The following is a 10,685-nucleotide window of genomic DNA, read 5'->3' as shown; positions in this document are numbered from 1 at the left end:
TATTTGAGATCAAAATTAAAATGTCCTTAACTTTTTTTTTTTTTAAATAGTTTCTAACATTATATTTAGTATTAAAATATTCTTTTTGACAAATTTATCCTTTATAAAATTTGAAAATTAAAAAACCCTCCTCCCTTTTTTCCTCATCATTCTCCATCAAAGACCATTATCGTATATCACCTCCTTCCCACCATTGTCGCCGTTCCTTTCTCCACCTCACTAGAGTTGAAACCCTAAATGATGACTTCTTTACTAGCGACGCAAACAATGGTCACACGCTCTTCAGCTATGCCCCTTTAGACTTCTTCAGAATCCATGTCTTCTTTTGACCTTTAGTCTTGAATCAGGGTTCTTGAATCTCGTCGTTGATGATGGAATTAGTTAGGGTAGCTATGAGGAGGAGGAAGAAAGTAGTAGCTGCCCAACTCTCTCTTTCTCTTTCTTTTTTCTTCTTCTTCTCTTTCTCTCTCATTAAACTCATTTCATGTATCTTGTCTCTTTTTTTGTCCTAATTTTTCTTTTTTATTTCTTTTTTTCAAAAAATATGAATGTTGTATTGTTGTTGAATTTGGAGAATTAAGTTGCAATAAATAATGTTGTTGTTGGTGTTGCTCTTAAATTTAAATATTGTGTTGTTGATGATGGATGAAATGAATAATATTAGAGAAGAGGATGGCTACTATTTGGTAGGAGTAAAGGTGGTAATGATTGATGGTAGGGTTGGAGTCAGAACAAAGATATGAGTATTTTTGTTTGAAAAATTTTGAAAAGATAATTTTAATTCTAAATACAATATTGAGGACCATTTTAAATAAAAAAAGGTTAGGGATAATTTTAATTTTTATTCTAAATTTTAAAAACCAAAAGTGTATCTATTCCATTTTGTGTTGTTTTACTCAAATTTTTTTTTTTCGCGTAAATAATTGTCGTCCTATGTTAACCTAGTCCAAAATTTAGTATTCAAAAGATTTTGAAAATTCTAATCATCGCATACAATGTGAGCCCTATCCCACTTTTACAATGTAAGCCCACCCCAGTTTTGGGAATATCCATTGTTTTGATAAACACTTGTTAATATCGAAACTTGTAATACAAGGCTTCAAGATTGCATGTTTGAACCATAGTGGTCAGAATCGAACCGGTGATCGAACCGGTCAGGTCACTGAATCATTGGTTCAATCGTTGGGTTACTGGTTGAACTGGTTGACTCGATCTTATGTAAATAAAAAATAAAAAATAGTCAAAAGTTTAAAATTAAAATTTAAAATACATATTTTTACTAACATTTTAAAATATCAAGTTATTTTAAAACAATATGGAACATGAACAATAAATATTTTATTATTTTTACTCTATCATAAATATTTTTATTTTGTTTTTATATTAAAATAACTATTATTTTTAAATTTTAATAATTTATTAATTAGTTTATATCTTTTATACTATTATATACTACAAGTATTTATTAAAAAATAATATTAATAGATATTATATAATTATAAAAAAATAAGTGAGTTTATAATTATTGTTAAATAAAAATATAAAAAGTTTATAACTAAAATTAAAAAAAAATAAAATAAAAGTAGATTAGTTGATAACAGATATTTATATATATATTATAATTTGCGTATAAATGTATAAGAAGCATAGTAGCCTAGCGGTTGTGAGTGTCTCATAGTTCACTGAGGTTAGGGGTTCGAACCCTCCCTCCACCAACATTTTGAATAAATTTGTATTTTCAATCGGTTCGGTCGGACCGGTCTTGACCGAGTTTTGACCGGTTTTCAACGGTTTATAGCGGGTCTGACTGGTTCGTATCGATTCTCTTTCTTATACGGTCTAATTATCGGACCGGACCGGTATAGGGTCCGGTTTACCGGTTTTTCGGTTGAACCGGCCGGTCCGGTCCGGTTTTTACCTATCAAGTTATTTTAAACCAATATGGAACATGAACAATAAATATTTTTATTTTTATACTATTATATACTACAAGTATTTATTAAAAAATAATATTAATAGATATTATATAATTATAAAAAAATAAGTGAGTTTATAATTATTGTTAAATAAAAATATAATTAATTTAAGAATGAGTGAGTTTATAATTAAAATTAAAATAAATTAAATAAAAGTAAATTATTTGATAAAAGATATCTATATGGGTTATAATTTGCATACATTCTAATAAAAAACATAGTGGTCTGGTGGTTGTGGAGCTTTTTGGTTTCTTTGAGGGCAGGGATTCGAACCCTACCTCAAGCATTTTGAAAATATTTTCTTTCAAATGGTTCGGTTAGACCACCTCACCAGTTTTGACCGGTTCACACCGAATTTGACCGGTTCAATTTCTTGTGCAGTTCAAATATTGGACCGGACCGGTATAGGATCCGATTCACCGATTTTTTAGTTGAACCGGCCGATCCGATCTGATTTTTACAACTATGGTTTGAACTCACTTGTACCAAACCTAGGATCTCCTCTTTGTCTCTAATAAGAAAACATTTAGCAGAATATGAAGTCTATGTTACAATTTACTATAACTAATGGTTCATGGAACAATAAATAATTATCTAGGAAATCTAGAGAATTCTATGATCTATGATTCCACGATGTCTTATAAAATTCAGTAGAATATGAATTCTATTTTACGATTTATTATAACTAACCATTCATCGAACAATAAAATATCTAGAGGTTTCTAAAGGCCTAGTAACTTGATGAGATTCTCTAAAACATTTTCTTTCTTAAGACTTGTTCACCAAGATGGTGGCAATATGACATTCAAAACTCAACATACACATCTTTAGGATGAAAGGACATAATTACCCTTAAAAGGAAAATTTCCATAATCATTCAAGTGACTTCCAAACTCATTAGCATGAAAGTTTCACATTCAACTATCCATTTTCATTATTCCCCAAACACGCACGTAGTCATCAACAAAATCGACACTTACAAACAATATAATTCTATCAATTTGCAAAATGGCTAGCCTAGGGTTTTAAGACAAAGTGGCATAAATGATCATACAATTCCCTACCTCAAATCTGATCCAAGCTTTTGATCCCACTTTAGAGTTCAATTTCACCAACAGATCCTAATTTGCATCCAACAACAAAATTCTAATCAATTTATGGCCTCATGGCTGAATTGACGGCAAGAAAAAAGGGGAGAGAATTTCTCTTCTCACCTAAGAGCTTGAGGATTATGATTCCAACTCCTTAATGATCTAGATTATGGTTCCTTAAACAAAGAACAAATCACAAAATTAGATCATCATTCTTGGCCACTTGAACGAAGTTCCAAGAGAAGGAGAGGAAGAAATTTTTTACCATGCCTTTAATAAAATTGGTATTGACGTGAAGAAAGTATAGTGAGGACTCAGTTATTTGAAATAAAATTGCGATCAGAACTTAAGCTAGAAATCATGAGGAAGAATGTTTATGGTTGCTTTCTTTTTCTTACGTTATTGGTGGAAAAAAGAAATGGAATGAGGAGAGAGAGAGAGAAAGAAATGGCCACATGGCCTATTTGGGAAGAGAGAGAAAAAGAAAGTTTGTGGTCGAAACTATGGTGTTAAAATGAATTTAGTTTTGACAAAGCTTGACGTAGCGTGAATTTGGTGTTTATTGATTTGGAAAAAGCGTATGATAGGGTACCAAGGGAGGTCTTATGGCAGGTTTTGAAAAAGAAGAGAGTAAGGATCGCATATATCCGTGCAATTAAAGATATGAATGATAGGGCTACAATTAGTGTGAAGACTCAAGATGGTGTGACAGAGGAATTTTCTATTGGTATAGGATTACACCAGGAATCATCCTTAAGTCCATACCTTTTCACATTAGTCTTGGAAATACTAATAGAGCATTTCCAAGAGCTTGTGCCATGGTGCATGCTTTTTGCCAATGATATCGTCCTTATGGGAGAGTCAAGTGAAGACCTAAATAAGAAGTTAGATTTATGGAGAGAAGCTCTAGAAGTGTATGGTCTGCGCATAAACCGTAGCAAGATGGAATATATGGAATGTAAGTTCGGCCGTCGAAGAGAAAACCCTAATATAGAGGCGAAGATTGGAGAAAACATCCTAGGAAACGTTAAAATTTTTAAATATCTTGGGCGTATCATACATAATAATGGAGAGATTGAACAAGACTTAAATCATAGGATCCAAGCAAGTTGGTCAAAATGACGGAGTGCGTCTGGTTTCATATATAACAAAAAAGTGCCTTTAAAACATAAAGGTAAATTCTATCACATTGCTATTAGACCGGCTATGCTTTATGGTACAGAGTGTTGGGCGACCAAAAGGGAGCATGAATATAAGTTAAGTGTGGCAGAGATGAAGATATTGAGATGGATGAGTGGTCACACGCGATTGGATAAAATAAAGAACGAAGATATAACAGAGAGAGAGTTGGAGTAGCACTTATTGTGGAAAAGATGGTAGAATCGCATCTCAAGTTATTTGGATATGTGAGAAGAAGACTGACAGAGCACCTAGCTAGGAGGGTGAATGAGATGGAAGATGAAAAATGGGTGAAAGGCAGAAAAAGACCTAGGAAGACCATCCATGAGGTGGACAAACAAGATCCACATGTAAATTGTCTTTCTGTAGACATGATACATGATAGAGCTCAATGACATCGCTTGATCCATGTAACCGACTCGACCTAGTAGGACAAGACTTTATTGTTCTTGTTGTATATTGTAGGTAGTACACAAATTAAGTGGACCAGATATGATAGATCTAGTGTTAACGACAGAAGCTGCATGCAAATCGAGGGATGAAAACCTGATCTGTGTAAAAATTTGACACCAACAAGTAATATATATAAAGTAATTATTAATTTATAAAAATTAAAAGATATATAAAAAGGAAAAAGTATTAGACATGATCTCTTACACCATTTCCTTCATTTCTTGTTGGTGTCCAATTCTTACGCAAATCAAGCCTTCATTCTTTCAACATTTGTTACAAACAATTTTCTAAAAAATAGACTGAATAGGCTAGTTGGAGTAGTTAAATCGAGAACTGATCATGTATGTGGTTCGATTGACAAGATAAATCTTTAGTTTGAGAACTATCTGCGAACCGCTAAATCAACTAGGAATGATCGGTCAGACTAAATTGGGTTTTCCCTAATGTCCCAAATGATGTCGTTTTGGAGTTATTTAAAAGGAAAAACAAAAGAAATTAAAAAGGAAAAAGAAACCTAAGTTATATACCCTCCTCATCACCTTCAATCTCTCTTTCTTCTCTCAAAGAAAAAGGTGATAAATCCTAAGTTCTTCTCTTTTGTTGTAGCATCTAACTCCTCTGCTCAAGGCACTAGTTTTTTCGCGTTGCATTGTTAAGATCCTGTTCAGCAGTTCATCGCCCCGCAACACACCGACTGCTCGCTCATCGTTCGTTGTCGCTTTGTCGCCTGTTGTCCGTCGCCAACATTCTTACTCTCTCTCCCTCGTACTATGCTAAACCCGAAGGTAATTTAGTTTTTCTTGTCTTTTTTTTTATTTTTTTCAAAATGATTTAGTTAAAATCGTTAAATTGGGTTTAGTTGTGCACTAGGAATAATGGATGCTACATTTTGAGTTGGTGGCTTGATTTTGAATTGATAAATATTTTCATTTGGATCATCTGGGCTGGAATTTATTACATTTCTTCGTATCTTGTGTTGCGTTGTTTACTTTCTATCTTGATATAATAATAACAACAATGTAAGTTCTTACTACTCTAATCTATTCTCTTTGGCTACATTTGGTTTTTAAAATAGGACAAGAAAAAATGCTAAGAACATAACATAAAGGACGGAAATACAAAATATAAGATAGAACAAATAATAAAAAGTTTAATTTACCTTTATTTTTTTTTCACGCAAAATTTAGAATAAAAATAAAATAATAAAAAATATAATTATGAAAATTTGATATGATAATAAATGAAAAAAAATTATGTCACCGTTTAGTGTTTCTGTGCTCTTCCTGTTAGAAAGGACACAAAATATACTAATTAAGTATCTTAGGACACAATGTCTTTGTCCATGTCTCACATTCCAAATACGATTTTGTGTTTCTGTGTCCATGTCTAATTGTCCTGTCTTTATGAACAAATGCAACCTTTAAGAACTGAGTTTTATTCATTCATTCATGTTCTTGTTTGTTGTGTCTATCTTGATGAGATCAATGGCGAAATAATGAGTGTTAATAATAGAGTATTTAATCAAATTGGAACTCAAAAAATTTCTAAGTGGGCGTTTTGGTCTCCAACAAAAATTAATTACTTAATTAGTTCTCAGCATTTTCTGGCATAAGACAAACTGGTCATTTTGGACTCAGCTCCATTAACCACTAACAGAATGATCTGATGTGTCACGTGAAGCTGCTGACTCAGCCATTAAGTTCCACGTGTTTAATAAGGACAAATATGTCCCTTGCCTGAATGATACACAATGTAACATTTTAGGACTAGGGCACGACGTTGTTTCATTAGGAGAGGGTTTTTAATAGAGTTCCTCTAGGGAGCCAATGAGTTACCTATATAATGGCTACAATGGGCTGTTTGTTAGGCCCAATATGAATTAAAAATGATGATTAACCCCTTTTTAACCCTAATTAACCTAAATGCTTGTTCAGTTTTGTTTTAACCCCTATTTTCAAAATTTTCCCAATTCCTTTATTCTGAATGGAAGGCCACGCTACCACCCAAAACCCCCATTGTCAAAGCTGAACATCCCGTCCCAAGCAGCCGTCGTGTGACCTTCGAACTGCATCCCTGCCGCATAGGACTTTAACGGACAACCTCCTTCGCGCACAATCTCCGTTGCTGGCAGCAATTGCTGGGCACACTGATGGCTGAGCATCCCCGTCCAAGGTGCCGCCTGACACAAAGCCTTCGCCGTGCGGCGCTGTCCTCGCTTGAAGCAATCCGTGCGCTACGTCGCGGTTGAACTCCGGCCGCTCCGTCCCCGCGCGATCTGGAGCCCTAATCTCCGTCGACGCGACCTGCATCACCCAACCTCATTCGCGCTCGCCGTTCTGTGTCAGCCGGCGGCCTGGGACCTCCTCCTGCGTGACCATTGGATGGTTCAAACCTACCATCATCGACCTTTATCGGTTAGTGGCTTGATGTCTTTTCTCATGATTCCTATTTCTGCTGTTTCTAGTGCTGTATACTGTTTATATTACTGAGTTGCTAAATTTCTGACAGTGAAAACCTCACTTTGTTGCATGATTATTGTGTCGAAACTTGTTGATTAAAATTGTGATGTGGATGGTTGCTTTTGATTTAATTTTTTTGCTGGAAGAAATGCAAAAGCTTGGTTCAAATATGCCCTTTTTATTTTCCTTCGATGTGTGGACCATTGTTGATATCTAGTTGACACTGTGTAGATGGTTACTTTAGCAGGTTATTGGATGGTTGTTTTCCATCGACAAGCACCTATTTGCTTAACGGGTTATTATTTTTTTTGTAGGGATTTTGTTTTTTATTTTCTTTTCCTGTTTAGCAATTAATCTTAGTATCTGAGAACTATTGTATATTCCCTGAGGAAGTGTAATTGTATATTTTCCCATCAAGTCGAGCTTCGTATTGCATAAGACAATAAATTGGAAAATAGGTCTTAATTTACTATTTGATCATTGTTCAATATAACCTTGTTTCCTTGATTTATGAAGTGTGATTTGTTTTTACTTTGCGGATATCCTGATGTGCACATGATAAATTAAAGTGTGAATATATTGGTTAGTTTACCAAACCTTTGGATGGTCGATTTTGATTATGGTGAATGCTATTTTGATCCTAGTACACTATCAGCTTGTTTGAACGAGTTGCTGTTTAATCGGTCTCTTGTTTTTGTAAGTAAGACAATTCATACATGATGCTAATTATATTAACCTTGTATTTATTTTGGAAAAGTTCAAGTTAGATGTTTATTTTCACACATACGACTAACTTTACTTTTATTATGACCATATCAATAAGATCAGTTGAAGACATATGAATCTACAAAAGTCACCGATTCGCTATTGCTTTTTTGTTGTTTTTTTCTTCAAGTGGCTATGTTCTGTTTCAATAGGTCATGGAAGTGTGGATCAAATCCTTTCAATTCTCTAATCACTAATCTTCTAATAAAGGTTGCTTTTTGCATTAAAAATTACCATTCTTGCCGAAAAAACTGCTGATCTATATCCTCGAATTTTAATGACGTATATATCTTGCTAGTTTGATGTATGATTCATTAAATACTCGAAAGAACAATTTTATATGAGTAGCAAATATGATTAGTCTTTTGTCCATATTTGGATGGTTGATTTTCATAAATGAGAAGTTTACTGTGTCGGTATTCTGTGTGACTATTGTGATGTTTGAGGGTTGTCTTGTATTTTAGTGAGAAACTGTGTACATGGTCCATAGACCGTAATCCAAACTCGGATATGCATACCTAGATCGACGTGGAACATATGGTAAATTCAATGAATAATTGGATGGTTGAATTGCACTGATTGCTTTGCTGTTTAGGTGTGCCATATTTTTGCTTTGTGTGAATCTGATTTACCTGCAGGATTGTTATGTTTATAATTGGCCGAGTCGGACTCTCAGACCACCTAAGTTATTGCTGTGCACATCCTTTCTCTTCCTCGGCCTTATAATCTTTTGAGTTTTATTAGCTGGAATAATTACAGGATTTTTTGCTCATGTTATCATAAGTTTCATCGGTTAATTATAAACTCAATAGAATCTTGCATTAGAATTCAGGTGACCTACTGCATGAGTAAAATTTCACGGTGCTCAACAATCCATTTCATACCGTCCGAACGCAAAATCAGATGGGTAAAAAGGTATCACATTGTTTACATGATTGAAATAAGATGTTTGATTATATGTTGTGACGTCATTCTTTTCTTAATTTTTTCTCAACAGAAATTAGTCGAGACGCGATGCTCACCTTGCTACATCAACAACTTGTTTTCCCACTTGGAACTACATAATGAGGACGCTAAGTTGGCTGAGCTTGAGGCTATTGGATTTGGTTTTCTGCGGCGGGTACCGCTATGGCATGTGAAGCAGAGCATCATGCTTCAACTTGCGAGGGCCTATGACATGGAATCAAACACTCTCAGGGTCAACGCAGGGGACATCCACATTACCGCCGAACTGATCAGCAGGGTATTCAGCATACCTTCTAGAGGCTAGTTGAAGTTATGTAAGATGTAATAATTATTGTGTGTGTGTTTTGGTTTTTCTTTGTTGATACTGATTGATTGTTGTACAATATTTCATTAATGTAGGGGACCAATCCCGGAACTGTAGAAGAAAAATGTATCCCATTTGGCACTTAAGAGACAGTTCCAGATGAAAACAACAACACAACTGCGGGACTTTGTCTTTGCCTGTCCAATGGAGATCGAGCAACAAAGGATGGCTTTTAAACGATACTTTATCCTCGTGGTTTTGAAGATGTTTCTTTGCCCTACAAGCCAGCAGACTATTTTCCCATGGCACCTCCCTCCGATTTTGGATGTCTCGAACCCAAGAAGATTTCACTGGCCGTATTAGATATTAAAGTGGTTGCGAGATGCAATAAGAAAATTCCAAAATGAGAACCAGGAAATATGTGGCGGGTGTATGTTCGTGTTGCTGGTATCGCCAATAATTTACCTAAATTTCTACTACATGTACGTCTTAAGTTGTAAATCCTAACATTTGAATTACTTGTATCCAGGTTCTGTACTTTCAGCGCTTAAAGCATGGTCGGTTACATGCATGTCAAGCACCCGAGCCTTGGATTGATGAATGGACTGCTAATGAACTTGATAAGAAGGCCGACCATGTTATTTCACAGGTACAATCCCTAATAATTTCATTTTTATAGTTAAATTGAATACAAATGCCATCGGAGGTAAATAAATAAAACGTTACTAGATAGGTGTGAAATCTATGGTATGAGAGCAGTTGAGACTTCGGAGATGCTTCTTCCTTCTGGATCAACTTTTCTCACCATCTACTCCAACTTCTGATTGATTCATTCCATGGCAGGCTGTATATGATTAACACCGGGTCAGTGGTCATTAAGCTCCTCTGCTTCAGATCAAACGCTGGGTCAGCGGTCATCCAATCTGAACGGGGTGAAGCCCCATAGACAAAGTCGGATCTTACGGATTAGAGAATGCTGCTCCTTTGGTTCTAGCCTATACTACAAAGGCCCTAATCACCCCGCACCTCTGCTGCACTGATGTCTCGAGAAGTACCCAATGAAGCCGTAGATTAGCCGTCTAAGATATGTATAATCAAGCTGGTGGTTTGACGATCGGTTTTTCTATCGGTAAAGAAATATAAAAACATGGTCGCATTATATGTATAGCTTCTAAACCAACAGAAAATCCTTTCGTACAAACGTTTTGGTTGTCACAAGTAACAAACCCCTTTTAAATTGATAACTGAAGTATTTAAACCTCGGGTCGTCTTCTCAAGGAACTGCAGGGAGGTGTTCTTATTATTGGTTATGAGTTTTGTAAATTGGGGGTTTTGAAAGTAGGGAACAAGTAATTTAAATGACAAGTAAAATAAATAAATTAACAATAATAAAATCTCTTGGCAAGGTATAAGAATTAGAAGTCCTATCCTAGTTATCCTTATCAGATGTGATGAGAATTAGGTTTTAATCCCACTTAATTAACCTTTACTA

At 35.0% G+C, this 10,685-nt stretch overlaps 2 long non-coding RNA genes across 2 annotated transcripts; one reads left to right on the top strand and one right to left on the bottom strand.

Annotated features, from left to right (window-relative positions):
- On the bottom strand, positions 2,829-3,553 carry LOC107612343. Its single transcript, XR_001613706.2, has 3 exons — positions 3,333-3,553; positions 3,191-3,243; positions 2,829-3,097 (listed from the first exon to the last, which is right to left on the bottom strand). It is a non-coding gene; the product is annotated as an uncharacterized LOC107612343 (long non-coding RNA).
- On the top strand, positions 5,156-10,266 carry LOC110266011. Its single transcript, XR_002352829.1, has 3 exons — positions 5,156-9,166; positions 9,289-9,842; positions 10,037-10,266. It is a non-coding gene; the product is annotated as an uncharacterized LOC110266011 (long non-coding RNA).

Source organism: Arachis ipaensis, chromosome B08 (assembly GCF_000816755.2).
Source record: "Arachis ipaensis cultivar K30076 chromosome B08, Araip1.1, whole genome shotgun sequence".
NCBI classification, from domain to species: domain Eukaryota; kingdom Viridiplantae; phylum Streptophyta; class Magnoliopsida; order Fabales; family Fabaceae; genus Arachis; species Arachis ipaensis.
Note: the sequence above shows the minus strand (reverse complement) of the source record. Positions and strands in the feature narration are given on the sequence as shown.